The following is a 17,250-nucleotide window of genomic DNA, read 5'->3' as shown; positions in this document are numbered from 1 at the left end:
CTCACACCTCTCATTATATCATGGCCTCATAATCTCAATTAAAGTTAGAATTACAGACCATGTAATTGCGAATACATGAATTAATAATCAATAGTACCTAAACTTTGATTAGGTACCTACATAATAATAGGCAAATGATTTTTATATTAAAAATCGCATCAATAATTAAATAATCAACTCAAACTTTTAATCAAAAGAAAGAAGGATTAAATAATGACATTTTTTTTTTCTACTAAATCTTTTTGCTAGAAAAGAAAAGTAAAATTTCATAAAAAACTTCTCAAAAATTAGCATTTTCTCCAGCGGAAAAATACTCGGGCTTACATCTAGACATTCTTAAAATCCTTAAATCTAACATGTTTTAATAAAATAGATACTTAAATCTAAATAAAATATGACTGTAAAAAAAATCATCAAACATCGGAAATCAAAATTTCATAATTTTAAATCCTCGTGAATCAAAATTGCGTAAAATAAAATTGCAATTGAAATATGCAAATTAAATTACCAAAATAAAACAAAAGCTCAATTATAAGAAAAGAACTTCTCTAAATGCTGAGTTTGCAATTTCTCTCTGTTTTAAGAAGAAAGCAACTTGTACATATTCATACAGTCAAAATTAAGGCAATTTGGGGCCTCAGTTAGAATGAACCCCTCAAGATACAAACTAACCAATCTTTCAAATATTAATAATGCCATGTTCCAGCTATCCTGACGGACGTTATGTCTTTCCATCACAATTTTTTGATACTGCATAATTTCCGACAGGATTTCTGGCGCAGGGCTCCATCAACTGAAAATAAACATAATTAGTGATGTTTAAATCAAATTAAAAATTAAAAGAATCATGAATAATTCAAGAAACTTTAAAATCATCAGTCAAAGCAATCAAAATAAAATTATCTTATGCTTTAGTTTTGCCGTTCTGTAGTATGTCTGGCCGAGGTAACAGAGCTAAGATACACTATAGAGCGGTCTTATTAAGCTTAAATCTTCGAACTCAAAGAATCTACTTAATTCAAGGTGAAAAAATCTGCATTTTTCTTTAGGTACATCGGTTAAAAGGTAAATAGAAATAATTTTAATATATATGTAATATTAAATTATCTATGTGATTATAATAAATCTTAAAGAAATATTTGTATGATGTAAAAATCTCATTGTGTTACTTTTTATCATATCGAATTTCAATCAAACAAGGATAAAAATGTTCGTATTTGCGTAGGTACCTAGGAAAATTTCCGCGAAAAAAATCCCTGGTCCCGGAAAGGCTTTAATCATTGAAAAAACTTGCGTAAACGTATAAATAACTTAAGTTTGCATTTCAAATGAAAAAAATCTTGCGTCGATTTGAAAGTTTAAACGAAATTGCGTCAAAATTTGCGTTTTTTGTCTTTCGAAAAAATATCTGATAAATCTACCGTAAAAATAAAATTCAAAGTTAAACAAGAACGATACTTATACTAAACTTTGGGTAGATTGATCTTGAGCAGACGTCTTGCGGAAGTCTCGTTACTCGTGGCGGCTGCGTCATCTGATAATTTGAACTTGCAAACCACGGTCCTCCCACCTGGGCGCACTTCTTCCACACGCCCCAATCTGAACTTCTTCATCAAATTTGTGCTATCGTCGATCAGCACCACGTCTCCCGGCTCGAGCAGCACTTTGTTGCTGCGCCACTTGACGGACTTGAGTAGCTCAGGCATGAGCTGCTCCTTGTACACCTGATGGAACTGACGGGTCAACTCCTCCAAGTTCTCCAGCCTCCTGGTGATAGGCTCTTTACAACCTGTCTCGAAGGTGCAGATTGCATCGTTGGTCCTGCCGCCTAACAGATCAGCAGGTGAAATTATTCTCCAGCAATTGACGTCATCTCCTTGGGTAGCATAGGTCAATGGCTTAGAATTCAAGACTCTTGCAGTCTCAGCACACAACACCAATAAATCATTGAAGGTTACAGTAGCACCAGCCAACTTCTTGTTCAACACACGCTTGACCAGCCCAACCTGCCTCTCCACAGTACCTACGAACGAGTGTGCTGCGGTGGGCACAAGATGCCATTCAAAATGCATCCTGGTATCCTTCAAAAGTTCATCCATAATTCGTTTGGCACCAGCCATATTGGTGCCTCTGTCTGTAGTAACCCTTCTAGGCATATTGTAAAACGCCTGAAGTTTTCTCAAGCCGACCAGCACGGCTTCAGTTGAATAATCGGTCAACACATCAACAAACACAGCCTGTGTAAATCTACAGGCCACAATCAACAACCAAATTTTGTACTTGGTCTTGGAGCTCCTGGTGCCAACGCCAGGCTTCGTAACTTCGATCGGCCCCGCAAGGTCCATATGCACCTCCTTGAAGGGCACAGAGGGCTCGACACGATCTGGCAGAATATTAGCAATTGCGGGACTCGAACGCTTGGCATATTCAATGGAACATGCAGCACAACTCTTGACCACTTTCATAGCCTCCATGCGGCCATGTGTGATCCATGCATACCTGCGGCTTTGCGCCAACGTTTTACGATGGCCTCCATGTCCCAATTCATCGTGGGACTGTTGAAGGATGAGCCGCGCCAGCCTGTTGTGGCGGCTGAGCAAGACAACACCTGGGCTGTCCTTCATAATCTTCCTAGGGCCTCCAGCAGCGGCCTCAAGAGCCTCATCTCCTCTCCCGGACATTTTTAATATTGTAAATGTCCTAAGAGGATAACATCCATCATGACCCACTATGGGCCAACAAACCTGGACCTTGTGATGATAGGGTTGAAGGGAGTCGAATTTCCCCTCAGCGTCCATGGTCATCTCCTTCTCTTGGTTGAAGGAAGTCAAAAACAAGTCACAAACAGAATCCATGTATGTATTTGTGAAAGTATAGTTCTCATAATACCTAGAACTATCATCGTTGCTAACACCATCCTCAATTGTTGCAACGCCACGTTTCTTGACAAGCAGCGTTTTAAAGCAGTTGGCAGCCTTAAGAACTGCGGCCACAGTCCTCCTTGCCTGCCTGTAGGTCCTTCTTGCCAGGGACCTCCAAAAATCATTATCCACCACCTGTGTGAACATTACCTTGAGCTTCGCCATCTTGGGATTTAGCTCGCTCTCGGGAATGGATGCATTTACCTCACCCGCCGTCTTAACGGGCCACTGGTCCTGTTCCAGGCGCAACCAGCTTGGACCTTCCTGGTATGTAGATCCAGGTTGTACATCCTCAATCGTACACAAACCACGCGTCGCCAGATCGGCGATGTTGTGCTGGGTTGGAAACCATCTCCAATCTTCAGGGCTCGTCAACTGTTGTATCTCGGAAACACGATGACTGTTGAAAACATTTAGCATGACACTGTCACTGGATAATTGAGCCAGGGCACAGCTGCTATCACTAAAAAATACTTTGCCAGAAATGTTGAAAGGTAGGGCTCTGGCAACAGTATCCACAAGCCTGGCCAAAATTAGACAACTAAGCATTTCTAACCTTGGTATAGACTCTATCTTCACTGGTGCGACACGTGACTTGGCGCAACACAAAACTACATCATATCCTCCAGGAACTGGCCATCTCAGGTAGGTGATGGCTGCATAGGCCTGGTTAGATGCATCGCAGAAACCAACAAGCATTGGAAGCCCCAACAGCTTATCAGGAACCATCGAACGTCTGAACGACACATTTCCAAGTGCCGAACGGTCCTGGAGGCTGGACACGAGCTCCGACCTCAACTCTCCAGGTACAACATCATCCCAGTTGCATCCATGTATGCAAACTGAGCGCAGACAAAGCTTGGATTTAAGCAGCAATGGCGCTGCTAGACCCATTGGGTCATAAAGTTGTTGCACAATCCTCCAAACTTCACGTTTAGTTATCAACTCAGGTAGACTTCTCCAGAGGTCCTCCAGATCCAAATCCTCTAGTAACTTTCTACCCTTAATCTTCTCGCCGTGGTTGGCTCTGACAGGTAGGAACAACTTATCCTGTTTAGGGTCCCAAACAAGGCCCAGAACTTTTACACTGTCAACATCATCTCCAGAATAAACAACAGATTTAAACTTGAAATTGCCAGGTGCAATCATATCTTCCAGCTCTTGGACCAGCTGGACAGCTTCAGGTTTACTGTTATGACCGCTCAAACAGTCATCCACGTAAGTCTCCAATTTGACCGATGGAGGATCTTGATACAAAATAAATTCAGAACTGAGTGGTTGCTGAACATCTCTCCACACATCCTGCTGGGCTACAACGTCACAACCTCTAATCTTCTCAGATCCATAAACATCTTGAACATCCTGCTGGGAACGTCCACCAAAAATACGACCAGTGAGTCTGAGGGCGGTCACGGCCATATCGCCAGCCAAGGCCTCACCAAAGTTGATGGTTTTGGTGAGGTAGACCTCTGGCTCTCCATCAACTGTATCAGCGAAAAAAACACGTTTCAGCTGAGAATCTTCGTAGGTAGCTAATAATGAATTGTAGAACTTCTGAATATCAGCCACGAATGCACACTTATAACTTCTGAACCGGATAAGATTGTGCATCAGAGTATATAATGGAACTGGGCCGTCCATCATAATACTATTGAGGCTTAGCCCCTTGCAGCAGAGGCTAGAATTGGCGCATATCCTCAACGGCGTGGAAATAGACTCTTTATATGCGCAGACTAGGCTCGAATAATACACGGGCTTAGTATAAGCTAGGTCTTCTGGCGAAGCTTTCTGATACACTCCACGAGACACAGCTTCTTGGAACACTTGGCAGAAGGTGTTGTATTCACCCTTTTTAATCATTCTCTGCCAGTCACGTAAGCAGATCTTATAGGCCTGCTCTGAATTATCAAATAACACACTTGGCGGCTGCTTGTAGGGATATGAGGCCGTCCAAATATGGTTCTCAAGATCTAATGTCAGACCTTCTTCAATCAGCTGCCGCTTACGCACGTCCAAGGCGGACTGCCCGGCGGCTATGGCGGCGCAATGACGGCAGTTCTTACAACCGCTGCACATTGATGGCGGCTGTATTCCCAAACTCTCAGTACTCAGGAACTCCATCTTGCTGACCTCCAACTTTACAGCTTTACAGGCGACAGGATTAGCAACAGTCCTGCCATCTGCAGACACAACTAAATAGCCTGTACCAAATAAGCTTCTGTACAGTCTAGAATCACCAACCATTTTATCTGCACATGGGAACATAGCTGGTGTTAAATGGCCGATAAGAATATCAATCTTACCGTCGACCATAGAAAAATTATCAGGCTTCATGTTGAAAATGTCGGCGGCGGCTGTAGGATCAATAGAACGCAACCCTTCTTCAGTACCAATGCTGGGCACTACCGCCGCCTCCAGAATATGTGAATTCCGGTTGCGGTCAACCAAACAAATCTTGACTGTAGGACATGCTTGGCTCTTTCCATCTGCAAAAGAAATAGTAGCTGTGCGACCAGTTGATGGCAACTCTAACTTCTTGGCAATACTTCTAGAAATCAACGTCAAATTTGCTCCAGAGTCCCACATGGCATTGACGGTGACTTGACGTTTGTCAGCCGCCAATGCCGGGACCTGCTGCAACATCAGCATAAAATTGTTCTTGCTAAACAATTGTGATTCATACACTGCCGCAACTTGTCCACCAGCAACAGATTCATGTAATAATGAATTATGAGGCTGGTTGCAACTGTCAATGGTACAGCTGCCAAGCTTATCGGCTCTGGGACAATCAGCCACCCGATGCCCTTTTTGTAAGCAGAGCAAACAGGCGCCTATCTTCTTGATGAAGACTTTGCGTTCAGGAACAGACATATCCCTAAACTTGGAGCACTTAAACAACAGGTGATCAGAGTTACAACCTTCCGACGGGCAAGGCTGTTTCTTCTTGGTCTTAGCTGGAGACCCAGGTTTACCAACGGCTGTAGCTGCGGCCGCAGGATTACCTTTCTTCTTGGAGGGGGTGTCTACATCGATTGAACACCTCATCAAAATGGCGCCACGCTGTTCCTCTATAATCTTCAACAGCTTAGGAATATTTGGGGTATCCATCGAGCCCAACGCCAGGTTGAGCTTGTCCTGGAAATCACGTGGCAACTTCTTGGATAACATTTCCAAAAGAATAATGGTCAACCACTGGCTTGTGGTGACTTCCTCATCATCATCATCTTTAGTCAGCTGCTCGAGCTGGCTAACTGCACCACCAAACTCTGCTAAGACTGTCACAATCTGGTTGGAGTCCGACGGTTTAGGCTTCTTCTCCCATTGGTTGAAAAGGCAGAGCATCTGACGTGTTTTGGACTTAAAACGTGCGTCGAGGTAAGCCCATTGAGATTCATGCGATTGAATCTGAATTAACTGAAGTCTCAACTCTTTATTTTTGCAGACCTTTTCACTGCTCAACAATAACTGTAAATATGACGGGTCCTGTCCTACGGTAAGCTTTTTAAAATTTCCTTGAAACTTACGTAGGCTGACTCTGAGCCGTCAAAGCTTGGAAGAAGGCGTTCGTCGACACGATTCATATATCCTGGCGTGAATATAGAACCGGTGCCGAACTGTGGTGCGCCAAACGGCGACACAAATGGCGATGCTGTCGAAGCACCCGCCGTCGTTGTAGGCGGCTTCACAGGTTCAAGCTTAACCTCGGCCAGCCGTTTCATCAAAGCAGACAAAGTGTTTATAATTGGTTCTGGTAAGGGAAAGTATGACCCTTTAATAACTTTCACAATCTTTAAGCAACGATCATATAGTTCAGCCTTATGGTCAGGCAAATTATCACCAACTAAATCAACAACACTTTGAATGTCACTAAGCTCCTCCATAGCATCTAGAGCATCTTTCAGAGCGTTATAATCCTTTTGCACAGTAATTATATTAGAATAAATGTCACTAAACTCCTCAAGCTCTTGGATTCTCACACCAAGCTTGCTAAAACCGACCATAATGCTATCGAATGTCTCGAACTTGTCATGGACAAGGATTGACTCCTTAGTGAAATGTCTAACATCAAGCTCTGAAGATTCACTGACCAACTTCATCACTTTATTTAGTTCACTGGTTAGGGCCTCGACGGCTGGGCGCAGCCGCAATCCCAGTTGAGCGCCTTTATTCTTTTTAGGACCCATGATTGTCACAATAATTAACTGTACTGATTACGATTATAATAATGCGTGGTAAGGTATCACAACCAACACATTCACAAAACTTCACAGATATTTTCTTAGCCGCATTTGTTCTGTCTTGTTTTCATTGTTTCGGAACGCATGCCTTGCCGTTCTCGAAATCTTAATCTCAAGCCCTCCGAATGACCAACATGTGAATGTTTACGAATGTGTATTTATTACCATGAAAACAGTGAATCTAAAACAAAAATATAAAAATTAATTACATAATATTAATGGTTTATTATTTTTGTAGATCGAGGTTGCGTGATTTCAATTTAATTAAAAATATAAAATTTCTAAAAAACTTTAAATTGGCACGAAACATATTAAATAGTATCAGAAATTGATAATTTTGGATTCAAATGATCAATAAAATTAAGGAAAATATTCGTATGTCAAAAGTTAGCAGTTAAATGGTCTATTTGTTGAAAAATTAATGTTTTAAATTTCTTCGTAAAAATATACCATACTACACTTATTATTAAGAATTAAAGATAAATTCTTACCACATTATGATGTCAAACTAAGCAGGAAGGCTTATTTGAGATCTTCCACGGATTAGAGCGCATGTATATTCAACCAATACATTATTTTTATTCACGTAGCTCTTCACATGGGAATCATCAAGGAAAAAAATGTGCGCCTCTTTGTTTGTTTACAAGCGAAGCGCGGAGATAGTTAGGAATGCCGCGTAACACACACATTCTCTGGTGTAAGGAAAAGGGAATTAATGGGTTCGAACTTGCCAGGGAATACAAGAAAATCATTCCGACACAATGAAGGAACACTCCATATTGACACATGATTTATCATAGGAGCAAGAAACAACTTCATAAGAAGAAGATCAAATTCAGGGTTTCAAAAGCACATTTACTTTTTGCTACAAATAGTCTACAAATAGCGCATCAATAAGAAGCTAAAATAGATCAAGTTATTATACAAAAAATATACAAAATCTCATAATATATTTTATGTTTGATTGCTACTAGAAGGGAGGAGACATTGGACTGTATGCTATACTCAAAGATACATCGAAGGCTTTAGAATTAAGATAAAAAAAAGAACTGAATACTTTGAGTACTGATCTCTGGGAGGACTTTGTACCCCTATGCATCTATTTATAGAACTGAGTAAAAAAGACATGCAAAACACCAAGCTATCATCAAGCTTCCACAATCATGTTCATTCAAAAATGGACAAAATAACATAATGTAAAAGTAATAGGATGTATGTCTGTAGTTTAATATCTTGCTAACGGCTAAACCGATTTGTATATCCTTGGTACAGAAAAGGTTTATAACTATTTTAGGGAAAGATATCTTAACATAACACTCCCAAGATAAATCGCTCCTAGAACCCACCCTTTTTCTTTTTAAAACTAAAAACAATAATGGATGGTCGAATTACTTCATTCAATGAACTAATTCAATTATCTGAAAATTGACTTCTTAATATAGCTATTTTTAAATTTTTGACTTCTTTTTAAAAACATTTTCGTCGTGTCACTTGCCTAACTACTTGATATACTTTTTTAGATTTATATGTTTATCAGGGAGGGATGGGACATTGGACTGTATATTACACTGGTCCCCAAACTTTTAAAAGCAAGTTATCTCATTCGTTGGGGACTTAATTTATTAAATCTTGGTACAAGATGCAGTGTCCAAAGTTTTAATCTACAGACGGGGTAATTTGGTTTATCTTAACTTGGGCCGTGCATTCATTTATCGTTCATTGTCTTATCCCTTCAGATCCCTGGTGGTTATATGTTTATGTATAGCTTTTCTATAATCTATCAATTCTTTCGAGTTTTTAATACAAAGAGCCAAAATGATTACTTTTTGTCAAGGAGGGAGATTGCCATGGCTTATAATTAAGGTACTAAGAATTTTAGGATTGTTTTAAGAATATCAAATTTAATGAAAAGCCAACATTATAAATGTTCTTTTGATAAATGATCCAACTTAATATTTAGTAAAATCATAAATATGTTTTAACAAAAACTTTATTATTAATTTTCATTCCTTTGTTATATTCAGCTGGTTTTACTCTTTTTTTTTTATTCCTCTTCAGAAAAAGTACTTTTCATATACGATATATAATGATTCTTTAAAATATACTGAAGGATTTTTGCTGTTTTATCTAAACTTAAAATATTATTACTATCATATGATATTGCATAATTTAATTCACAATTTTGTCTTGCATCAGATAGACACAAGTCAAATATGTTGAAAATATTATACATATTGTCAGGAATCTAAGGGGCTAAGACAATGGCCGATAAGTTGTTTTACATCCCCAATTATGATGCATAAAATTATACCTTCTGTAGATTAAAATTCGTGGTTATTATAAATCTTTGGGGACTAGTGTAATAAACAGCCCATTGTCCCCTCTCTCTCTGATATGTTGTATATAATAAATAAGTTTATCAACTTTAAAATGTAATAAATTATTTGATTTTCAAAATATTTTATACTTCAGTGTTTCTTAACTAGAAGATATATATACAGTAAATTATCACAAACGGCTACAATTCTCTATTGTATTGGTACATTTCAGGTGTAATAAAGTTTTGAGGGTGTACCTAAACCCCCAAAGGAAATTGGGCCTGAATTTCTCTTCAAAAACATGTAAAAAAATCAAATATCCTTGCAAGGTTTCAAGAAATATATTGGACCCAATCCTATAAAATTTAGGAGTTAGAGTTTCCTAAGTCTTATTTTATATCTATGTAAGGCTAAGAATACTTATGCCTAAGAAATTTTATAGGATTTGGCTTATTGTCATCTATATAGCTCTAACAATTAATTTTGATTTTTTTTATAGAGTTTAATTTCATGTACTTAAGACTTTTTTTTTAGACTGCTAACGAGTACTTTTTGAATAAATATGTTTTTAATACAACACTTTTTAACATTCATAACGTACTTTAATGGCCAAAACTTTATAATAAAGCAAATTTTCTTCAATGATTCTTGAAATAACAAGAAAAATCTAGATGATGATTTGAATTAGACATGTAAATTAGTTTGATATAAACACATAACTATAAATAGATCATGATGATGTTTTTATCAAATCATATGACCTATAGCTCACAGGGAGCTAAAGGAATAAGACAATGGCCGATAAATTGATATACATCTACTATGATAATACACAAATTACCCCTTCTATAGATTAAAATTGTTGGTTGAAATGTTCAGACACACAACTTAATAAACCAACCAATCAAAATTCATGTAAAGTCCCCAAAGTTGCGAAGACAACAAATAAGTAAACATTATTATAAACCTTGGGGACTAGTGTAATAAACAGATCATAGCTATGTTTATCTGGGTGGGAGGGGACATTGGGCTGTTTATTATACTAGTCCCCAAAATTTAACAATAACGTTTTTTTATTTGTTGACTTAACAACCTTGGTTTATTAAGTTGAGAGTCCAAACATTTCATACACGTATAGTAATCTATAAAATGGGTAATTTTGTGTATCATCATTGGGGATGTACAACAATTTATCGTTCATTATCTTTAGATCCCTGATATATGGAGATGAAAAAATATTTGGAAATAACAAATTTGTATTGAAAATGTACATTAATCTATTTTAAGAAAAAAAACTAAAAGTATAATTTTTAATTTCTTTAGATGTGCATCTACTATGGGTATGCCCAAGTAATTGATATATTATTACTTGGGTGTTGCACCAGATTTTCATATACTCTAATATTGTAATACTCGCAGCTGGCTAAAATAACGAATTCATATCAGCAACCCAAATTTCCTCCTGTCATAATATCCACGCATATTCTATATCCATTGGTTTGTCCAAGTCTATTTTATTATCGAATATTTGAAAAAAGATTTGAGAACATAAGTTGAACTAAATTAAATGATATATCTATAGGCATATTTTATTCAACGATTTAACGGCAATACCACGTAGAATTGTCACCAAATTCAGTATGTATATTAAAAAGCAGATATCAATAAATTCAGCGGACAAAAAAAAGTGATAGACTTTTTATTATAATTATGTATCATTATTTTGTTATTGCTGCGCTACTTTGTCCTTTTTTCTATTTTATTTTTGAGGGAAAAAACTACAACAACTTTTTTTTAAGGTAAAGTACAATTCAAATGGTCATGTTTGCTTTTATATGTCTTTTACGATATTTGATCTGCACTGTATTTGCGGAAACAAAATTGGCTTGTAATATCTGCCAGGGATTAGACAATAGACGAGAAATTAATGTGCACCACCAATTATGAAAAACAAAATAAAACCTTTTGGAGGTTTAAATAATTGGTTGAAAAATATGGACACTTCTAGTTTCAACTAACCAATCAAGATTCACTAAAAGTACCCAAATTTTTAAAGCTGTAAAACATTGGGTACTAGTAAGATATTTAATACACTGTACCCTCCTTCCATGGATATTAAAACAATTGTACAGGGAAAGCGGGGACAAAGTTTTAAAAGCAAGTACTCTATTTTGTTTGCTCAAATCTCACATTTTCTACTTTAAACAAAAGAACATTAAACTAATAAGCAGGTATCGTAATTTTGTGATCTTTTTGAAAAGCAATATTAAAGGGGCCTAAAGGGATAAGACGATGGCCGATAAATTGATGTACATCCCCAATAATGGTAAACAAAAAATTAAAAAAAAAATCACAATCAAAATTCCATAAAAGTCCCCAAAGTTATTAAGCCGACAACTAAAAAACGCTGTTATAAAACTTTGGGGACTAGAGTAATAAAATGCCCCCCTCTCTCTCTGTATTAAACACTAAAAACCTATGTTGATTTTATATAATTTACTGTTTTCTCTGAACACCATATGCTTTTATATGTCTATAAAGGAAATCCATAAATGGAAAAATGTTTAACGGGATGCAATCATGGACAATAGGCCTATATAGTCATTTAGACCCTAGCACATTAAGAGGGATAGGTTACAGGGAGAGGGAAGGGACATTGGGCTGTTTATCTCACTATCTCCCCAAAGTTTTCTACTCGTTGGCTTTACAGCCTTATGGACTTTTTTGGTTTGTTCATTTAGTTGAGTGTCCAACGTTTCAACCACTAATTGTAATTTGTCATATCTCTGGAGGTCTCCCACCCATATAAGTGTATAAATAACCCATCTATTCTTTAACTTTAATCCTACTCTAATGAAAGTAAACTTTAGATTTAGTTTTACTTGAAAAGCAAATTACATCAAGTTTTCTAAAGAATCTGTTTAAGAGTTTTTAATGAACATATACGTATATTGAAACAAACAGCCACTTAGACATCCAATTATTTGAAAATAGTAAGAAACTGCACAGACAATGGGGAATAATAGGGGTGTAAATTAATTCATTATTTGGAATATATTTAACAATATTTTTTTCTCGTATTTATTCGAATCCGGTGGATAGGAACCGGTTCTCATCCATACGAAAAAACCATGTCTAGCATCGTATTATATACAACTTTCTACGAATATAAAAATGTACAATCAAAAGATTAAAACCAGTTTTTTTAGCCGGTGCCTCGGGGCTAAAAAAACTAGTTTTAATCTTTTAATTGTACATTCTATATCCGCGGAACGCCGTTTATAATACGATGCGAGAAATAACTATTCTCGTATTTATTCGAATCCGGTGGATAGGAACCGGTTCTCATCCATACGAAAAAACTATGTCTAGCATCGTATTATATCCAGCTTTCTACGAATATAGAAATGTACAATCATAAGATTAAAACCAGTTTTTTTAGCCCGTGCCTTTGGCACCTCGGGGCTAAAAAAATGGATTTAATCTTATAATTGTACATTCTATATCCGCGGAAAGCTGTTTATAATACGATGAAAGAAATAACTATTATTTATAAACTTTAAAAAATCAGAAACACTGTATAAGAACTTTTTGTTTAACATAATTTGCCCTTTTTTTTACAGCTTTCATAATTCATAATTATAAAAAAACCACCCAAAAATAATGTTTAACAAGAGAAAACAAACAAAGCGCCAGTTTTGCCACTTTTTTTTGTCTTTTACCCGTTTTTTTTCTCTTGTTCTTTTTGGACATTGTTCTTGTAATGCAACACATTATTTAGCGTTAAAAGAGCATAAGCTGAAAAATGAAAGGTTGACAAAATAAAGATTCCGTGAAATATTCAAACCCCGGCCCTGGAGACCTTAGAAATCTGTCCTTAAAAAAATATCTATTTAAATATAATTAACTAGCTGCTTCGCCCCTAGAAGCCTCTAGGGGAACTTAAGGTAGGAGGGGGAAAAGTCAACCCCCCATATTTAATTTCAGTTATAATAAAAAAAATATATGGGGATTTATTCTATTATTGGGAGGATGGAGATACCCTCCCTGAAAACAGTTAAAAACTTTTTTAAAAACCTATAAGAAGCTTTCCTGTAGAGAAGAAGCATATTTGTTCAGCGGTTAGTGAGATCCTTCGCTACAGACAAAACTACTACTTTATATAATAGGATAATAGTAGAGGTACAACAAATAAGAAAGAAATATAAAATTTTTACTATTTTGTGTGAATATCGCTTGGACATTTGATAAAATTGGTCTCTCTCTTTCTTTCTGACTGTGTGTGTGTGTGTGTGTGTGTGTGAGTGTGAGTGTACATCAGGGATCTTAAGGGATAAGACAATGGCCGATAAATTGATATACATATACCTTAATGGTGATAAACAAAATTATCCCTTAAATAAAATTTGGACACTAAATGTTTGTTACCAACCTATGAAAATTCAATAAAAGTACCCAAAGTTATTAAGCTAATCATTAGATGTTGTGGTTAAAAAACTTTGGATACCAGTGTAAATTACAGTCCAATGTCCCCTCTCTCCGTGGTGTACATAAGTTAGTTTAAAAACTAGAAATGGGTTTGAGAAAATTAGATGCTTTATGTGTAATACAATGGTTTTAGGCAAGGTGTCCATACATATTAGCAGATTTATAGGTAGAGAGAGAGTGGACAATTGTTTTAGGCAAAGTGTTCATACATATTAGCAAGGCTTATATGTTCTTTAAAATGTGGTTTGAAGGATCTAAAGGGATAAGACAATTGCCGATAAATCGATTTAAATCCCTAATGATGATACACAAAAATACACCTTCTGTAGATTTAAATTAGTAGTTGAACCTTTTTATGAACCAACCATAGATTCCTCAAAGATGTTAAGCCAACTAATAAGAAAACGTTATTATATAACTTTGGGAACTAATGTAAAAAACAGCCTATTGTCCCCTATCTGTCTGGTTTGTAAGCTTTTTTAATATAAGAACTATTAAATATCTAATTGTAATAATTTGATACTTAGATAGTTGCCAACAGAAACGGCAATGAAAAAAAGGAAGTCCCAAAAATTTATCGAAAAAAGGTAGTTGATGGATTTACATAATCTGATTTGATAAAAGGAAATGATTATAAAGCGTAATTGGTTAGTTTAAACTTCTTACTTGTGGTAAAACGTTTATCAATAACTTTAAAGAAAGTAAAAATATATCAAAGGTTTTAATTCTATGGTTAATATTAAGGCGTTAAATCCTATTATGAAAAAAAATAAACAGTTATATCCTGATAAAAAAACAAAACTGTATTTATTTGTCATAATTGATTAGTTAAGGCCTTTGATTCTTTAGAATTGCAGTAAAACTTTTCTATTTTATCTTTAAAAACATATCTTTCTATCATAAAAATATAGAAAGTTTTTTTTTATTAAAGATTATCCATTAAGAAGCTTTACATAGATCTTTGGATATGTTTTAAGCAGATTGTAAACAGCTTAGATTAAGCAATTTGTTTGTCCCAATACCTCACCCTTTTAATACAAAGTAAATAGCTATTATTTGTTTGAATGTAAGAGCACCATAACTTGGGGCTATCTAGTGTAGCTCTAATTTTATACTACACCGTGTAAATTTCTGGGTAGATGTTGTTGTGTAAAGTGTGTGTATGTGTGTGTGTGTGTGTGTGTGTGTGTGTGTGTGTGTGTGTGTAAGTAATGACGTCATGGAAAACTTAAGGGGGATTACCCCTATATATGACAATTACTTGAATGAAAGTTATATTGTACAATTGATAGAATCTTAAAATCAATAACTCAATAGATGTACATCTACATAGACTTTATTTCACTTTCAAAAGGGAGAAAGGGGCCATTTAACTGTAATCTGAATACCGGTACCCAAAGTTTTATAACAAGCTCATTCTTTGGGTACTTTTTAAAAACTAGATTTGTTGGTCAAGTGGCCACAAAAGGGATAGTTTTGTTTATCATAATTAGGGATGTACAATAATAAAATAATCTTATACTTTAAGCACTAAGTAAAAAATTATGTATTAGAAAATAAGAAAAAAAATTCAGCTTATCTAGTAATTGAGAAATATATTTTATTTTTGAATCTAAATAAAGGCAAAATGCTTTATTAAAAATTATGTGTTTAAAGTTTGTTTATTTTCAAAGACCGAAGTTTTGTAAATATGTGTAAAATTAGTCTCATACAAAATACTTGGATAGGAACAATAAAAACTTTCATAGCTATACATATTTTTAGCGAAAAATTAGAAAATATTAAAATAACAGGATATCTATTTGTCTATCTTTCTGTATCAAAAGATCTCGCCAACCGCTGAATCTTTACAGTGAACCATCTTATAGGTCCCAAAAGTTGTCCTATATCTTTTTTTTGAAGGGTACTGCCTCAATCCCAAAAGAAACCACCCTTATAAAAATTACTCTTCGCATTTTAAATTTTAAATTTAATTGGGTGAGTCGAATATATTTCAACTTTATCATAATAAATATATACAATTAATTTAATGAATAAACTCTTATTTAGTTACAGAAGCAAATAAAAACTTATAGCTATGGACGGTAGAATGTCAAAATGTCTATTATAAAAGAACTATCAAAGAACCATAGTTTTTATTTGGTATGTTATGCTTAACCAATTCAATATCTGACAATCAAACTTAAAAAAAATTGTTGACTTAATTGGCTTAAGTCAATTATAAATGATTGAACAACAGTGATAAAATATAACAATTTAAATGTTGTAAAAGTCTGATTTGCCTGATATTTACGTCGAAAATTAGTCTTAATACAATGTTTTAAAAATGACATAATTTCTACTTAAGTCATATTTTTATTCAACGAGTTTGGAACATTTTTAGGCCTAAAGCAGATAGATGTATATAAATTTTGTTATTTTTGAAGCCATTAAACATTTTAATAGTTATCCTTTGTTTAAAAATCCCTAAACCGGCTTATTTTACTAAAAAATTTTACTCAAAATATAATATTATTTACCTTTATAACTGCCATGAAAAAATAAGGGAAAAAAGTTAACACTTTTGCTTTTGCTTCATAGCAACGTTTTTTCTTTATATCACCATTTTTCTCACTTTTATTCTTATTTATAATATCTAGTCATAATTTAATTACATTTAAATTATTCTTATTATTTTAATTTGTCATTAAATTGTATTTTATCACTATCATGCTTTATTTTGGGTTTGCCTTACACACCAGACAATCTGCATAAATCTTTTATATCATGTAAGATTTAAAGAAAGGATGAAATCACTATTTTGACAACACTGTGTATATTTGTATACACTTATGTAGTGCCCCAAAATTCTTGTTTTTGATATTACTGTTTTCAACTACAGGGCTCCACTTAAACTGGAAAAGATGCATGAGAAAGAGAGAGATAGAGAAAGAGAGAGAGATAGAGAGAGAGAGAGAGAGTGAACCTCTTAAGCAATCTCTTTCTCTCTCTTTCTCAACCCTTGTAGCTCTCTAGCTCTCCCTTGTCTCTTATACACATCTCTCTCTCTCTCTCTCTCTCTCTCTCTCTCTCTCTCTCTCTCTCTCTCTCTCTCTCTCTCTCTCTCTCTCTCTCTCTCTCTCTCTCTCTCTCTCTCTCTCTCTATGTCCATATTTTTGAGTAGTAACACAGAACTCAAAACTAAACTCCCCATGCCTATTTCTAATATCTCAAGTCCTTTCATCAATTTATTCCACCTTTTTGGGCTTTTCATTTCGTTTTCAACCAAGAGGCATCAAAGTCAGA

At 35.4% G+C, this 17,250-nt stretch overlaps 1 protein-coding gene across 1 annotated transcript in view; it reads right to left on the bottom strand.

The window, feature by feature from the left end:
- LOC145314979 (FMRFamide receptor-like) overlaps positions 1-16,776 on the bottom strand; it is a 112,618-nt gene extending 95,842 nt beyond the window's left edge. The window contains exon 1 of the mRNA XM_080155051.1: positions 16,485-16,776. The gene's annotated coding sequence lies outside the window, so the exon portion shown is untranslated. The remainder of the gene's footprint in view (positions 1-16,484) is intronic.
- Positions 16,777-17,250: the final 474 nt, after the last annotated feature.

The sequence above is a fragment of the Acartia tonsa genome, chromosome 3 (genome assembly GCF_053477335.1).
Source record: "Acartia tonsa isolate MP-2025a chromosome 3, ASM5347733v1, whole genome shotgun sequence".
In the NCBI taxonomy this organism is placed as follows: Eukaryota; Metazoa; Arthropoda; class Copepoda; order Calanoida; family Acartiidae; genus Acartia; species Acartia tonsa.
Note: the sequence above shows the minus strand (reverse complement) of the source record. Positions and strands in the feature narration are given on the sequence as shown.